We start from the raw sequence: 17,621 nt of genomic DNA, 5'->3' as shown, positions 1-17,621 counted from the left end.
TGGGCGGGGATGGCGTTGCACGGTGTTGGGCCTGTACGGGGATGGGGGAACGGGGTTGGGGGAACGGGGTTGTGGGGGAACGGCATTGCACGGGGTTGGGGAGAACTGAGTTGCACAAGGTTGGGGGGGCGGGGTTGGGCGGGGATGGGGTTGCACGGGGTTGGGTGGGAACGTCGTTGCACGGGGTTGGGGGTACGGCGTTGGGAGGGCGGCGTTGGGGGGGACGGTGTCAGACGTGGTTGATGGGAGCAGCGTTGGATGCGGTTGGGGGTGGGTGGGGGGACAGGAGCCCCCTGTAAATTGAGGTACATCCCACCCAGCCCCTCGGAGTCCCCTGTACACACTGACACATTCCCCCTCCTCACCCCCCCACCTCGGAGCCCCCTGGAAACACTGACACATTCCCCCCGCCCACCCCTCTCGGAGCCCCCTGGAAACACTGACACAATCCCCACGCCCACCCCTCTCGGAGCCCCCTGGAAACACTGACACATTCCCCCCACCCAACCCCCTCGGAGCCCCCTGGAAACACTGACACAATCCCCACGCCCACCCCTCTCAGAGCCCCCTGGAAACACTGACACATTCCTCTGGTGTATTAATCCGTTCCTGAAAGTTTGTATAAACATCCCCACAATCACGCTAAATCAGCTTCTCTCAAGCTCCCACTCACAATGAAAGCAATAGCTCCCTCTACAAATGGGTGAAATGAACAATCCAAATGATACCCTTCCATTTCCTACACTAAAGCAGTGACTACTCTTCAAGCTGACAATCTGGGCCTCCAATGAATCTCTCTGTTCTAGGAATTCACTGAGCAAATATTAAAGAAATATCCATTATGAACCTGACAGACCACTTTTCAGGGATTCCCAGAATGTGTATATTGGGTATCTTCAGAATTGTCCCAACTGCTGGAAGTGTTTCTCCATCGAGATCCTCTGATTCAGAGTCCGGAAGCCGGGATGTGTGGAAGGACAGGACTGTGAGAGCTACTGTACACCACATCTGACTGTGTCAGTCACAAAAATAAATCTCTCAGTTTCAATCCTGTCATGGTCAGTGAGGATCAGTAATGGACGTCTGATTCCCTGGCTGGGAGAAAACCTTGCTATTTTGCAGGATCAACATTTTAAATTGAATATTCCCACGTATCAGAACTGCCTCCAGAGTCAGCGATGAACAATGGACCCTAATTTACACCCAGACATCAATGAGACCCAGAAAGAGTCCTTGCTGTTTCAATAGCGCAATCACAGTGCCACAGCCAAGCAAATGAGGGGATTGTTTCTCCCAAAAAAAAACTTTAGCAACACAGACAGAACGATACCATTTAGCCCCAGGAGCCTGACTGCAGCTTAATAACATTCTTTGTTCTGATTAAAAGTTTGTAGGCAGCACAGGTGGCACAGTGGTTAGAACTGCTGCCTCACAGCGCCAGAGACCCGGGTTCATTTCCCGCCTTAGGCAACTGACTGGGTGGAGTTCGCACATTCTCCCTGTGTCTGCATGGGTTTCCTCTGGGTGCTTGGGTTTCTTTCCACAGACACAAAGATGTGCAGGTTAGCTGAATTGGCCATGCTGAATTGGCCGTAGTGTTAAGTGTAGGAGAATGGGTCTGGGTGCGTTGCGCTTCGACGGGTCGGTGTGGACTTGTTGGGCCGAAGGGCCTGTTTCCACACTGTAAGTAACCTAATCTAATCAAATGCAAAACATTAACTCTGCTTCTCTCTCTCTACATTAGCTGCCGGTCTGTTTCAAATTTCCAGCAGCCACAGCATGTGTGTTCATTTTAGTAACATCATCGTTAACTTTTCAGAACTCACCCAGTTTCTGCAACATCTTTTGATCCACTTAGTATCACAAACATTGCAAATTATTCTCTGGAATGTAGTCAGTGATTCCGTTCTTGAGGTGGAAATGATCACAGATTCCCAGGTGTTTGAGTGAAGTCATTTCTCCTTATCTCAGTCACTCAGGCTGCTCTCCAGTCCTGAGACTGTGACCCATCGTAGATTCCTATCAGCAGAGACAGCTGCCAACATCAATCCTGCCAATCTCTTTGGTCATAATATCCAATTCAATGAAAACACCTCTTATCACATGCAGTACAGGATATCTGAATCTCACCCACTGATTCAACAATCTCCAGAACCAGGAATAAGTTGGTGCCCCTCTGTTACAAACACTCTGATGGCAACGTGTGCTTCCTTCAGTGAGGAAAACAAATTTGCACCCATCTGGGTCTATCTGTCTGCCTGAGGTTCCAATAAGTGCATTGATGGAAATCACATTGGAAAACCAAATCCCTTTCCAGGTGTTTAAATCACTTCATGCAGAATTTACAAAGGAAATCTGCATTATTGGGAGCATAATCTTATTAGTGACAGTCTGTTGCACACAGTAACATGATCCTCTCACAAACACAAGCTTTTGTTTTATGTTGAAATTGAAATATTAAGCTAAAAAGGTTATGTAAACAATCTACTGCTTGTCACTTTAATGAACGACCTTTCTGATAAGGTAATGCTCAAAGTGTTATAAAGATGAAGGTGTGTACTCTATCTTTAAGAGGGAGAGAACACTCTTCTGAACTGTGTACTGTATATGACTAGCCAGCAAGCCAAAGTGTACTGGGAAAAGAAACAAATGTAACATTTGGCTGTGAAATATAGACCTATGTTGGTTGCTGTTTTGACAAAATTCAAATTTAACCTAACAGTTTAAATTATACCCCAAGATTCTAAAACCCAATTGAGTTTGAATTTATTGTTTTGCCAGCATCAAGCCAATGAGATGATCTGATGGGGGCGTATAAAATGTGGACATTTTAAAAATTGGTCAGAGAGTAACTGCTGTCTGGGAGAGTCAACATCTTGCTCACCAATAAATTAGGAAAGTCTCTCAATCAAAGGGTACCTTTTCATATGAAACATACTCGGAGTAAAAGAAGACAACGACGACCCAGGGAGATCCTCAGCCAGAAGCAGAAAGACACAAAATTCACGAGTCACTGTGTGGGTTAGAAATTAAATTGATGTAATTTTAATAAGTGTCTTATTGAAATAACATATAGTCATAGGGCTGGAGGCAGATAATATGCAGTGAAGAGAAAGGGAGAGCTTAGATTTATGAATAGCTGTTTAATATTCACTTTGAGTTAAAAATAGATTAATGCTATTTTCTTTAAATAGTGGAATGTGTGAGTTTTCTGTCACTAAGACTTTAACAGATTATGTGGGGAGGTGAACTTTTCTGGGTGTTTGGTTTAACTAACAGAGGGGGTCACCGTCATGTTGTAACAAAAGAAACACGACAAAGAACAGTACAGCACAGGAGCGGGCCCTTCAGCCCAGAATGTTGTGCTGAATGTGACACCAAATTAAACTCATCCTTTCTTCCTATCTTTGTTCCATATCCTTGCATATTCACATGCTCACCCAAAAACCCCTTAAACAACCCTCTCATTTCTGCCTCCTCCACCATCCCTGGCAACATGTTCCAGATTCCGACCACTCTCTGTGGAAAACACATTACCCCTCACATCTCCTTTGAGCTCTCCCCCTCTCACCTTAAATGCACATTCTCTCGTAAAGATATTTCAACTCTGGGTAAAACATTTTGACCGTCAACCCTGTGCATCTCATGGCGCTGCGCTGACTGTCTCTAATTAGGTCATTCTTTACCAAATGCGCATAAATCCTATCCGTAAAAATTCTGTCCAAAGCTTCCCAACCACTGAGGTGAGACTCACCAGGCTATAATTTCCTGGATTGTCCCTATTTCCCTTCTTGAAGAGAGGAACACCATAAGCTACTCACCAGTCCTCTGCGACCTTTACACTGGCAAGTGAGGACTCAAAAATCATGTCCAAGACCCCAAAGATCTCCTGTCTTGCCTTTCTCAATAACCTGGGGTAGCTACCGTCGGATCCTCGGGATTAATCCACTTTAATGCTGTTCAAGAAATCTAATGCTTCTTTCTCGACCTCAAAAATACCCGAGCACATTAGCATACTCCACACAAATCTCATTATCCCCAATATCCTTTTCCTGGGTGAATGCCGATGCAAAGTAATTATTTAGGATCTCGTCCACTTCCACTGACTTCAAGCACAAGTTCCTTCCTTTAGTCTTGACTGGCCCGACTTCTTTCCAAGTAATGTGGAAGCTGTGGAAAGACGGCAGAGTAGATTTACTAGGATATTGCCTGGTATGAAAGGAAGGTCTTACAAGGAAAGGCTGAGGGAATGGAGGCTGTTTTAGTTGGAAAGAAGAAGGTCGAGAGGTGACTTAATTGCCTGCAACAGTAGTAGAATTGCCGACGCAAAGGGCATTTAAATGGGCATTGGACATACATATGGGTAATATTGGAAGGGTGTAGGTTAGATAGGCATCAGATTATTTTCAAAGGTCGGTGCAACATTGAGGGCCAAAAGGCCTGTACTGCGCTGTAACAATCCATGTTCACATCCTCTTGTGGGTAATTATCTCCAGAACGATTTGGGATGCTCTTTAACCCTACTTGCGAAGGGCATGCCCCTCCTTGCTCTGCTCATTCCCGGTTCAGGTTCCTTCCAGCTTTTGTTTTTTTACGTTCCTCACATGCCATGCCCAATTCTAGCTTCCCAAACCTTGCATAGGCTTGTTTTTTTCCCCTTTTGACTAAATTCCCAGCCTCCCTTGTTATCCAAGGGGCCCTTACATTACCAGCCTTATCCCTCCTCCTTACTGGAACATGCTGGTCGTGAACTCCAATCAGCAAGCCTTTAACTAACTCCCACGTGCCCAATGTGGCATTGTCTGATGACAGCTCCTCCCAATTAACACTCCCTAGCTCCTGCCTAATACTGACATCATTTGCAATCCCACAATTTAGAAACATCCCATTTATTCGTAGCTGCCTTAAAAAAAAACTTAAGTTGTGATCACTGTTTCCAAAATGGTCTCCCACTGAAAGGTCAGTCACCTGGCCAGGCTCATTCAGCAATATAAGGTCCACTATGGCCCCTACCCCTCCTTTACACTACTATTTCAAGAAACCCTCTTGGATACACTTAATAAACTCTGCACTGTCTCAGCCTCTTGCTCTAAAGTAGTGCCAGCAAATGGTGGGGAAGTTAAAGACACTTTGAGAACTCTGTTGTTATTGCCTCTGCCGAGATATTCTGCCAAGATATTTGTACCTCGAGGTATCGTTGGCAGATTGAGGGTCCTATAGTATAATCCCATTAACTGCATCCTTCTTATCCACGTTGCCTCAGTGGGCGAGCCCCTCCAGTATGTCCTGGGTGCAGACATAACATTCACCCGATTGGTAATGCAGCTCCTCCACCTCTTTTACCCTCCTCTCCATCTCATCTGAAACAACGAAACACTGGAATATTGAGCAGCCAGTCCTATCCTTCTCCGAACCAAATCTCTGGAATGGCCACAATATCGGATCTGTGCTTATCTACTTTAACTATGTTGCGCCTTGTGTTGAAATTAACACAATCAGCCCATTCGTACAATGGTGTTCATTTCTCTGTATTTCCTTTCTGATTGACTCGTATACATCTTCCGACCTTCCTTACCCCCCACGTGCTGCCCTGCTGCTGTGATTCCCAGGACCTTGCCATTCTAGGTTAAACCCTTCCCTTGTAGCAGGAACAAGCCTCCCAGTGAGGATATCAGTTCCCCTCTAGTTCAGGTCCCAATTATTCAAGATCCTGAAACTCTTCCCCCTATACCAGCTCTTCAGCCATGCATTCATCTCTGCTATCTTTCAATTCCTTGTCTCACAAGCACAAGGGACTGGTGTTAACGCAATGATTACTAGCCTCAAGGTTCTGCTTTTCAGTCGTTCCCTACTTCCTGTGCTTACTCCTCAGGATCTCATCCCTCTTTCTACTCGTGTCGTTGGTAGCAATGACCTCTGGCCTCCCATTCTCCCAATTCAGAATTTCAAGCAAATGCTCAGAGATGTCCTTGACCAGGCACCAGGGATACAACAGTCTCAGACGCAGCCACAGTAACACCTGTCTATGCCCCCAACTAGTGCTTCTCCTCCCATTTTCGCTCCCTTGGATTTTGCCCGACCTTGGTCTACAGCAGAGTCAGTTATAGAGTCATAGAGTCCTACAGCACAGAGAGAGGCCCTAAGGGCCAGACTGATCCCTGGCAACCATAATGTCCATCTATGGTCACCCCATTTCCCTGCCCGTGCCCCATCTCCTTCTAATCCTTTCCTATCCATGTATTTGTCCAAATGCCTTTTAAATGTTGTTAATGTACCTGCCTCAGCCACTTCCACTGACAGCTCATTCCGTATGAGAATCAGCATCTGTGTAAAAAAGTTGCTGCTAACGTTCCCTTTTATTCTTTCCCCTCTAACGTTAAACTGATGCCCTCTAGTCCTCAATTCTTCAACCCTGGGAAAAAGACTGAATGCATTCACCCTATCCATGCCTCTCATGATCAAATACATTTCTATAAGATCTCCCTTATGTCTCCTGTCCTCTGAAGAAAAATGTCCCAGCTTGTCCAACCTCTTCCGATAACTCAGGCTATTGAGTATTATAGACCTGGCTACCGCTGTGCTACTCCCCTGAGAAGCTATCCCCAACAATACACCAGCTCTCTCTCCTTAAACATCCCGCATCCAACCCCATCTTTGTCCCCTGTACGATCCTCAGTTTCCTGCTCTTGCTCCAACCCAACCACGCGGACACCCACCTACCTGATGGAACCTGGATGCTTGGACAGGACAAGATCATGGGTGTTTTTAAACGCAATGAATGGAATTCTGAAATTATATTTGGACTGAATGTAATGTAGAGCAGCGTGAAATGGAGGTGGATGACTTACGTGACTTGCTGTAAGGATACTGACAGTAGAATCTGAGGTGATCGTGAGTATATGGAGGTAGAATGTGGGAAACGAGCTGGGACTGTATTGGAGTAGTCATGGAGAGAGGGAACAAATGCTGGATGGAGGGTTTCAGCAGCTGACGGCCTGACACTGAGGTGAACCATCGGAAACTGTGCAAGTGGCCACCATCTAATAGGACAGAGAAACTGATCCATCGGCCTGAAACTGACTGACCACGTGGCTGTCAATGAATCTAATACAAGTGAATGGAAACATTGCTCAGAGTCTGTTTCTGTAACATTCAACACAACCAGGAAATGGAAAGTGAGTAATGAGCTGAAAACAAGGCCACTGCTCTGTTAGAGTCAAAATCATTCAATGTTCAGTCACTGAATATTCTCACCTGCAGAAAGGAATCTCCCAGAATCACAGCAGAAGGAGAAAACAAACTTGGCAGAGACAGAATGAAGCCACCGCCTGCATCACAACAGCTCAGAACAAAGAGGCTGAATTCTCAACCAACTGACAAGCAATACAGATACTTTCAGAGTTACAGAAAGAGTTCAGAATTATTCAGGAAACAGACTTACCAGATACATTGGTAGGTGGTGTGTGCCAGAAATCCATGAAATAGCTTTGTGATGTGCCGTTTTTTCGTTGAGAAATGATTCTTTGTTTTCGCTAAGAAGAGCAGATGCATAGTTCACTGATTATTAGATTTACAGACAAAGAAAACCTGATCAAGGACTCACAGGTCAATTACACTGTTAGTGACAGTCCATCGCACACAACAACAGCCTGTTACACAGAGAACAGAACAGATTCTAGTTTAACAGAGACACTCTCACAATGAACATCTGCTGCTTTAATAAAAATGTTACCTTTTTGAAGAAAAGGAACATATCACCAATACAGCGAAACTTTTAAACTGCCCGATGTAACTGCAGAGTTTTTAACCAATTCAGTGATCATTGTTTCTATGTATTTTGAGGAGAAAGTGAGGTCTGCAGATGCTGGAGATCAAAGTTGAAACTTTATTGCTGGAACAGCACAGCAGGTCAGGCAGCATCCAGGGAACAGGAGATTCGACGTTTCGGGCACAGGCCCTTCTTCAGGCCATTCCTGAAGAAGGGCCTGTGCCCGAAACGTCGAATCTCCTGTTCCCTGGATGCTGCCTGACCTGCTGTGCTGTTCCAGCAATAAAGTTTCAATCTATGTATTTTGAAGCTATTTTGAGCAGGGTATGTATCGTGGGTTGGTGTGGACTTGCTGGACTAAGGGCCTGTTTCCACACTGGAGGGATACTATTCAATACAATTGTCAACCTGTCCCACAGCAGGATGGGTAAGGCCCGAGGGGAGTCTGTACCAGGCAGGGGTTGTGTCCCACAGCAGGATGGGTAAGGCCCGAGGGGAGTCTGTACCGGGCAGGGGTTGTGTCCCACAGCAGGATGGGTAAGGCCCGAGGGGAGTCTGTACCGGGCAGGGGTTATGTCCCACAGCAGGATGGGTAAGGCCAGAGGGGACTCTGTAACGGGCAGGGGTTGTGTCCCACAGCAGGATGGGTAAGGCCAGAGGGGACTCTGTAACGGGCAGGGGTTGTGTCCCACAGCAGGATGGGGAAGGCCCGGGGGGAGTCTGTACTCGGAGGGGTTGTGTCCCACAGCAGGATGGGGAAGGCCCGGGGGGAGTCTGAACCGTGAGGGTCTGTGTCCCACAGCAGGATGGGGAAGGCCCGAGGGGAGTCTGTACCTCGGAGGGGTTGTGTCCCACAGCAGAATGGGTAAGGCCGGAGGGGAGTCTGTACCTCGGAGGGGCTGTGTCCCACAGCAGGATGGGGAAGGCCCGAGAGGTGTCTGTACCGGGAAATGGTCTTGTCCCACACTTCGATGGGCAAGGCCTTGGACAAGTCTGGACCCGGGATGGGTAATGTCTGAGGGAAATCTGTACAGGGGAGGCATTGTGTCCCACGTTAGGGTGGGTGAGGCCGGACGGGAATCTGTACAGGGGAGAGTGTGTCCCACAGCATGATGGGTAAGGCCCAAGGGGAGTCTGTACTGGGGACGGGTTGTGTCCCACAGCAGCATAGGTTAGGCCCCAGGGGAGACTGCTCCAGGGAGGGGTTGTGTCCCACAGCAGGATGGTTAAGGACAGTCAATAGTCTATAACGGGGAGGGGTTGTGTCCCACGGCAGGAAGGGTGAGGCCCGAGGGTACTCTGTACCAGGGAGAGTATGCGACCCAAAGTAGGACAGGTAAGGCTCAAGGGTAGACTATACTGGGGAGGGGTTCGGTCCCACAGCAAGATGGGTAAGGTCTGAGGACAGTCTGTACTGGGGATGGAATGTGTTGTACAGCAGAATGGGTAAGGCCAGAGGGAAAACTGTACCCAAGTGGGATTGTGTCCAACAGCAGGGTGGGCAAGGCTCAAGATTAGACTTTATCAGGGAGGAGTTCAGTCCCACAGCAGGATGGGTAAAGCCTAAGGGGAGTCTGTATCAGGGAGGTGTTGTGTCCCACAGCAGAATGGGTAAGGCCTGAGGGCCATCTGTACCGGTGAGGGATTGTGTCCCACTTCAGGATGGTTAAGGCCTAAAGGGCAGTCTGCACCGGGATGGGCAGTCTGCACCCACAGCAGGATGGGTAATTAGATTAGATTACATTAGATTATATTACAGTGTGGAAACAGGCCCTTCGGCCCAACAAGTCCACACTGACCCGCCGAAGTGCAACCCACCCATACCCCTACATTTACCCTTACTTAACACTACGGGCAATTTAACATGGCCAATTCACCTGACCTGCACATCTTTGGACTGTGGGAGGAAACCCACGCAGAAACGGGGAGAACGTGCAAACTCCACACAGTCAGTCGCCTGAGGCAGGAATTGAACACGGGTCTCTGGCGCTGTGAGGCAGCAGTGCTAACCACTGTGCCACCCACAAATGTACCGGGGAGGGTTTGTGTCCCACAGCAGAATGGGTAAGGCCTGAGGAGTGACCGAGAGCAAAGATTTACTTACAGAGCTGAGGGGCAACATTTTCCACAGAGGACGGTTCATATACAGAATGGACTGCCAATGGCACATGGGAGAAACAAGAACAATTACAACATGGAAAGACATTTGGGCAGGAACATGGAGGGGAGAAGGTTTGAAGGGCCATGGGCCAAACGCAGGGAAATGCAACTCATTCAGTTCAGGAAACCTGTTCAGCATTGATGACTTCGGCCTGAGTGTCATGCAGCACAGGAACAGGCCTTGGGTTATTGGGGGAGTGGACTCTCGTGACAAGGCATGTTGTCGAGACTGAAGTAAGTTAGAGAGATATGGCTGGTCGTCTGGACTGGAGCAGGTTCAAACGTATGAAGTGATTGGTGAGAGGGGAGGAAAGTACTGAGATAGGAACTGTTTTTGGCATTAGAATGATTGAAGACACTGCTCCACAAGACAAGCCATAGATTCTGTGTGGGAGAGGGAACACAGAATGGAACATTCCCAGACAGCGTTCCCACCCTCTCCTGGAAGGCCTGATTTCTCCTCTTTTGTACTGATGCTCACTAAGACAGCACAGGCTTAGATTGATAACTGTGACACTCCCGATGTTGTCTTAGTACAACAAAACTTGCAGTAAAGGCAGTGACCGAACCTGGGGTGTGTCTGTATTGTGCTCCCCCTCCAGCACTATAGCTATGTCATGTACTTTTAGCTGATGTTTGGAGCCCTCTCATTGCTCTCTGCACTATGAGTGATCTTACCTCACTGCAGGATTTATTGAAGGCTCCAGATCTCCCTGCCCTGTGTCTCTCTGGCTGACAAACCATCTTCAATGAGGGGTGGATGAGACACCCAGCAGCTGGGAAGTCTATTAGGTCATGACCTTCCTGAGTACCTACAGACAGATAAACAGAATGGGAAATTAGACTGATGCAGTGAGGACTACTCATGTCAAATGGCACTGAGTCCGACAGAAATCTGGAACATCCCAGTCTCCATCGTCTATCTGGAGTGAGAATTCTGTTTGTTCAGGATCTGGAGTAGCTGCAAAAGCGAGGGATACTGACAGAGGCAACAATTAGACCCACACAGTGAGGGATATCACATGGAGAGTTACTAAGTAATATCACCAGAGTGCAAGATCAAACAATTGTGCAGGAAGAAAGGGTTTAATTCATGTTGCACTGGGATGCTCAACCTATGAGCAGGCGAAGTGATAGCCTAGTGACATTATGTGAGACAATTTATCCAGAAACTCAGCAAGTGTGCTCTGGACACAGGTTCAAATCCCACAATTGCAAATGATTGAATGTGAATTAAATGCTTCAAAAAAGATGTAATTAAAAACCTGTGAGTGAGTATTAAACAATTGCTGATGTTAAGAAAAATCCACCGGGTGCATTCATGTCTTTAGTGAAGTAATCTAAGGTGGGTCTTTCCTCCAATTGTCCTCGACCCCAATAGCCCCGCCCACCTGCACATTGACCTTCTCAAGATGGCGGCTCTGAGGCCCGCGCTCCCTCTTCCCTCAAACAAATGGCGGCCGTCACCCTGGGCCGCTTTCCCGACAGAGACCACCACCTCCTTATCAGGGCCTTGAGGGTCTTTTTCGGGTTTTTTCACCTATATCGGCGTCTTGTGAATTCTCTCCGCTCCTTTCTCCCAGTGAGTCTCCCACACGCCACTCTCTGAAGCCGAGCGTAGCCGCACCCGGAGAAAGCTGCTCCAAGTCTCGCCGTGTCCTGGTTAATGTGACACTGCGCATGCCCTTCATAGAAACCAAACTGCGCGTGCGTCGAAGATTATCAGTGAGTTTATAGAGAATATTCATAACTGCATAGAATCACGGGAGAAATATTAGACATTAGCAATTGCTCTGTCGAGTTACAGTCATTGAGATAGTTCATATCCAAATACATTTTTCCATCCAACTTAATCATACCGGCCAGGTATGTAAATTTCCAATCATTCTGGGAATTTGAAAATAAGTTTGTTACTCGAGTTGTGTAAATCGATTGGAAATATGTACATTGTCAGATTTACATCTTAACTATGTTGTCAGATTTACATCTTAACGATTTCTTTAAAACCTCACATTGTTTTATGAGAGGGGATAATACTCCACTATGTCGTGAGAATGATCAATCCTGCAAAACAGTTTACTTTCTGACCAATGCTGAAGCGTTCACTCCCGAGAATGCATTGGTCCCGCTCCTCACTCACTCTGTTTGGAGGACCGGACGCTGCTCTGTCCTCCAGTTCCGCCCCTTCCTCCCAATTGCAGTGTTGATTGTGGCGCGACTCAGCAGCTAAGCAACAGAAACATTAAGGGACAAGGGAATAAGAGAGAATCTGGATAAAGTAGACTGGAAACAAAAATTTTATGGTGGGAAGTTGATGAGCAGTGGAAGAGTTTCAAAGACATTTTACAAAGGTCTATTCCAGTGAAATGGAAGGACTGTATGAAAAGGCATACTCAGCAATGGGTATCTGAGGAAAGTGATCAAATTAGACCATAAGACCATAAGACATAGGAGTGGAAGTAAGGCCATTCGGCCCATCAAGTCAACTCCGCCATTTAATTATGGCTGATGGGCATTTCAACTTCACTTACCCACATTCTCCCCGTAGCTCTTAATTCCTTGAGACATCAAGAATTTATCAATCTCTGCCTTGAAGACATTTAGCGTCCCAGCCTCCACTGCACTCCATGGCAATGAATTCCACAGGCCCCACGCTCTGCCTGAAAAAATGTTTCCGCATTTCTGTTCTGAATTTATCCCCTCTAATTCTAAGGCAGTGCCCACCGGTCCTAGTCTCCTCACCTAACAGAAACAATTTCCGAGTGTCCACCCTTTCCAAGCTATGTATTATCTTGTAAGTTTCTAATAGATCTCCCTTAACCTTCTAAACTCCAATGAATACAATCCCAGGATCCTCAGCTATTCCTCATATGTTAGACCTACCATTCCAGGGATCATCCGTGTGAATCTCCGCTGGACACGCTCTCGTGCCAGTATGCCCTTCCTGAGGTGTGGGGATCAAAACTGGACACAGTACTCCAAATGGGTCCTAACCAGAGCTTTTTAAAGTCCCAGTAGCACATCGCTGTTTTTCTCTTCCAACCCTCTTGAGATAAATGACAACATCACATTCGCTTTCTTAATCACGGATTCAACCTGCATGTTTACCTTTAGAGAATCCTCGACTAGCACTCCCAGATCCCTTTGTACTTTGGCTTTATGAATTTTCTCACAGTTTAGAAAGTAGTCCATGTTCGTATTCATTTTTCCAAAGTGCAAGACCTCGCATTTGCTCACGTTGAATTCCATCAGCCATTTCCTGGACCACTCTCCCAAACTGTCTAGATCCTTCTGCAGCCTCCCCACTTCCTTAGTACTACTTGCCTAACTTCGTATCATCAGCAAACTTCGTTGGAATGCCCCCATCCCTTCATCCAGATCATTAATATATCATGTGATCATGCAGGAAACCATGCCTGGGATCCAATGAACAACAAGTCCAGCAGTAACTTTAGTGCAATTGCCGAATGGGCAGACTGTTCAAGTCCAAGTAGTTATCCAAGCAGCTCAGTCCTCAGTCACGCAGTCCCCTCAAGTTCAGACTGCTCAGATTTCTACTATACTTTAAAATGAAGACTCCCAGGAATCTGTGGATAGCACGACCGACTCTCAGAAACGTAGAGAAATTCTATCGAGACGGCCTTCATACAGGAAAATCCTGAATGAACTTTCTTCTGATCCCCCCAGTGTGCCAAGAAATCGATGAGGAGAAATCAGAAGAAGAGACTGTCTCAACCATTACTACAACGATGATGCAGACACCCATCTATCAGGTTAGCAGTGGACAATACATTGCTATGACACAGGGGGAAGCAATTCAGCTGGCCAACAATGGTACAGATTAAATGCAAGGACTCCACACATGAACAATGACCAATACAGCGACAGCCAAGGTTGGAGCAGCCATTATACAGTATGCACAGAGCTCTGATGGACCGCAAATCTTTGTGCCGGGCAGCCAAATGCTTGTTCAAGATGCTGCTGGAGATGTCCAAACCTATCAGATCCGCACAACTCCTAACTCCACTGCTGACCAGGGAATGGTTATGGCATCTTCACCAGTCCTGCAAAGCCAGCCCCAGAATGCTGAAGAAACCACTCGTAAACGTGAGGTCTGCCTCATGAGAAACAGGGAAGCAGCTCGAGAGTACCATTGCAAGAAGAAATAGTATGTGAAATGCTTGGAGAATTGGGTTGCTGTTCTGGAAAATCAAGTTGAAAGAGAAGTCGGACAAAGTGGCCAAAAACAGCATGAAACTAGAACTGGGAAAATGTTAAAGGTCAACCGAAAGCCACAGGAGCTATAAAGAAAAGTAATATAGATCATGAGAAAAATAAACTAGCACAGATTACAAAGACAGAAAGGAAAAGTTTATATAAATATATATAACGAGAAAAGAATGGCTAAAGTAAATGTTGGTCCTTTGGAAAATGAGAAGAAGCATTTAGTTATGGGATATCACAGTGGAGGATACTAATATCTTTCCAGTAACTAGCAAAGAGACAAAGGTAGGTGAGGATTTGGAAACTATCATTATTACAGAACAGCTAGCTTTAGACTGTTTTGAGGTAATTGAGCTAACGATAGAATAGTCTCCTCACCTTGATGGAATGCATCCCAGGGTACTAAAAGAGATGCTAGGAAAAATAGCAAATTCACTGGCAGTAATTTTCCAAAATTCACTGGAGCCTGTGGCAGTCCCAGCAGACTGCAAAACAGCAAAAGTGACACCAATGTTTTTAAAAGGAGGTAGACAAAAAGTGGGGAATTATGTACCAGTTACATTATTCTCCTGTAGTGGAAAAGATGCTTGGGTCTATTATCAAGGAAGAAATAATAGAGAATCTCGATAGAAATTGTCCCATTGTACAGACACAGCATGAGGGGCAGGTTGACCAATCTTTTTGAATTCTATGAAGACTTTTCAAGTAAGGTAGACAACGGGGACCTAGTGGATGCGGTGTACCTGGATTGCCAAAAGACCATCAACAAGGTGCTGTGCAAGAGGCTGTTGCATAATATAAGGGTGCATGGCGTTACTGGCAGAGTATTAGCATGGATAGAAGATTGGTTGACTAATCGGAAGCAAAGTGTGGGGATAAATGAGCATTATTCTGGCTGGCAATCATTGACAATTAGTGTGCCTCAGGGATCGGTGTTGTGACTGCAATTATTTACAACTGATACAGATGATTTGGAGTTGGAACCACATGTAGGGTGTCAACGTTTGCATGTGACACTAAGATGATTAGCGGAACAAAGTGAGCGGAGGACTGTGAAACTTTGCAGAGGAACATAGATACATGGAGTGAGTGGGTAATGGTCTGTAAAATGAAATAGAATGTTTGTAAATATAAAGTTTATATTCTTTGGTTGTAGTAACATTTTTTAAAAAAAATCACTTGAATGTTAAAAAGTTGCATTATTTGCTCTGCAGAGTGACCTAAGCATCCTTCTACATGAAGGTTGGTCACCAGATACAATAATCAGTTCAGAAAGCAAATGGAATTTTGTCCTTCATTGCTGAAGGGATTATGTTTAAAAGCAGAGGTTTTGTTTCAGCTGTATTTGGGTGTTGGTGAGGCCACACCTGGCGTACTGCATGTAGTTTTTGTCTCCTTACTTGAGAAAGGATGTACTGGCACTAGAGGGGGTGCAGAGGAGGTTAACTAGGTTGATTCCAGAGTTGAGAGGTTCGGCTTAACAGTGACTGAGTAGATTGGGATTATATTCATTGGAATTCAGAAGAATGAAAACATATAAAATAATGAATGGAATGGATAAAATAGAAGTAGAGAGCTGTTTCCATTGGCAGGTGAAGCTAGGACAAGAGGGCATCACCGCAAGACGAGAGGCAGCAAATTTAAGACTGAATTGACAAGGAACTTCTTGACCTCTATGGAATTCACTGCCCAGGGAAGTAGTTGGTGCTCGTTCAGAAAACGTTTTTAAAACTAGGTTAGATTTTTTAAAATGTAATTAATTAATGAACACGGTGAGAACGTGGGTAAATGGTTCTGTGTCCACGAAATGATCAGCCATGATCTTATTGAATGGCAGAGCAGGCTCGAAGGGCAGGACGGCCTTCTACTGTTCCTAGATCTTAGGTTATACATCCCCCCCTCATTCGTGACTTGGAGGTGATGGTGTTGGATTGGGATGGATAAAAGTAAAATTCACAGAACACCAGGCTATTGGTCAACAGGATTATTTGGAAGCACTAGGTTTGCTGCTTCTTCATCAGGGGGTTTTGAGATGCTGTTGTCATTTTTGTAACTCATGAACAGCAACAAAAGCCACGAAGCAATCCGCATGCTCCAGCCAACAATGCGCCCCGGGTGATTGATGTCAGCGGCGGACCAATGGAAAGGCAGGGACAGAGCTGAAGGACCTGGCGCACAGTTGGTCCTCCGACCAATCAGGGTGAATGAGGGGCGGGACCAGACTAGACCACTTGATCATCCTCGCGGTCGGTTCGGGATGTGTGGATGGAGAGCTGTTGGTAAAGATAGAAATAAACAGCAGGAAGCGGGAGGGAAATGGTGTCGGTATGGGTTGAGAGGGGTTACAGACATTTGGTGCACATCGAAAATACAAATTTGAAACTCAGTCCCGTTTTTGCAGTAAACGGGAAAATGCCTCATCCAGCGATTGATTCGAGTAAGCACCACCATCTTTATTCGGGGCAACGATTCACTGGACCCGTGCAGCCGCCAGCTTTGTTGGGGGCAAAGTTCAGCGGGACGCATGTGCAGCCCTCTCTGGTAGGGAGTCACAGGGCAGGATTTGCACAGAGCATATTCACACCCAGAGAAATGGATTTTTTTTCTGGATTTGTTTTTTCATTCATTTAAATGATTTGGATGTGAATAGAGGCGGTACAGTTAGTAAGTTTGCAGGTGACACCAAAATTGGAGGTATTGTGGACAGTGATAAAGGGTATCTCAAAGTACAATGGGATATTGATCGAATGGAACAATGGGCTGGGGAGTGGCAGATAGGGTTTAATTTAGATAAATGTGAGGTGCTGCATTTTAGAAAAGCAAATCAGAGCAGGACTCACACACTGAATTGTAAGATCTTGGAAAATCTTGTGAACAAAGAGACCTTGGAATGTAGGTTCATATTTCCTTGAAAGTAGAGTTGCAGGTAGATACGACAGTGAAGAAGGCATTTGGTATGCTTCCTCTTATTGGTCAGAGCATTGGGTAAAGGAGCTGGACAGGTCATTGGTTAGGTCACTTTTGGAATATTGTGTGTAGTTCTGGTCTCCCTCCCATCAGAAGGAGGCACTGAAACTTGAAAGGTTTGAGAATAGATTTTCAAGGATGTTGCCAGTGTTGGAGGATATGAGTTGCGGGGAGAGGCATAATAAGCTGGGGCCATTTTCCCTGCAGTGTCATAGGCTGAGGTGTGATGTTATAGAGGCTTATAAAAATCGTGAGGGACATTGATAGCGTAAGTAGACAAGGGTTGGTAGACCCCAGAACTAGAGGATATAGGTTTAGGGTGGAGTGGGAAATTCAAAAGGAGCCGAAAGGGCAACTAAAATTGTAACATTTCAAAGGCATTTGAATAGGAAGGGTTCAGAGGGATGTTGGCCAAGTGCTGGAAAATGGGAATACATTAGGTTAGAATATCTGGTTGGCAAAGATGGGTTGGACCAAAAAGTCTATTTCTGTGCTAGACATC

General features: G+C 46.0%; 1 long non-coding RNA gene and 1 pseudogene across 1 annotated transcript; one reads left to right on the top strand and one right to left on the bottom strand.

Moving 5' to 3' along the window:
* Positions 1 to 3,147: 3,147 nt before the first annotated feature.
* On the bottom strand, positions 3,148 to 11,539 carry LOC148147109 (uncharacterized). Its single transcript, XR_015760051.1, has 4 exons — positions 11,469 to 11,539; positions 10,607 to 10,740; positions 7,442 to 7,532; positions 3,148 to 4,170 (listed from the first exon to the last, which is right to left on the bottom strand). It is a non-coding gene; the product is annotated as an uncharacterized LOC148147109 (long non-coding RNA).
* A 432-nt stretch (positions 11,540 to 11,971) lies between these two features.
* On the top strand, positions 11,972 to 14,147 carry LOC148147108 (cyclic AMP-responsive element-binding protein 1 pseudogene; annotated as a pseudogene).
* Positions 14,148 to 17,621: the final 3,474 nt, after the last annotated feature.

Source organism: Chiloscyllium plagiosum, unplaced genomic scaffold, assembly GCF_037043375.1.
Source record: "Chiloscyllium plagiosum isolate Xiang-an unplaced genomic scaffold, Cpla_swu_hap1 HiC_scaffold_18, whole genome shotgun sequence".
Lineage (NCBI taxonomy): Eukaryota > Metazoa > Chordata > Chondrichthyes > Orectolobiformes > Hemiscylliidae > Chiloscyllium > Chiloscyllium plagiosum.
This window is presented reverse-complemented; position numbering and strand designations above follow the sequence as displayed.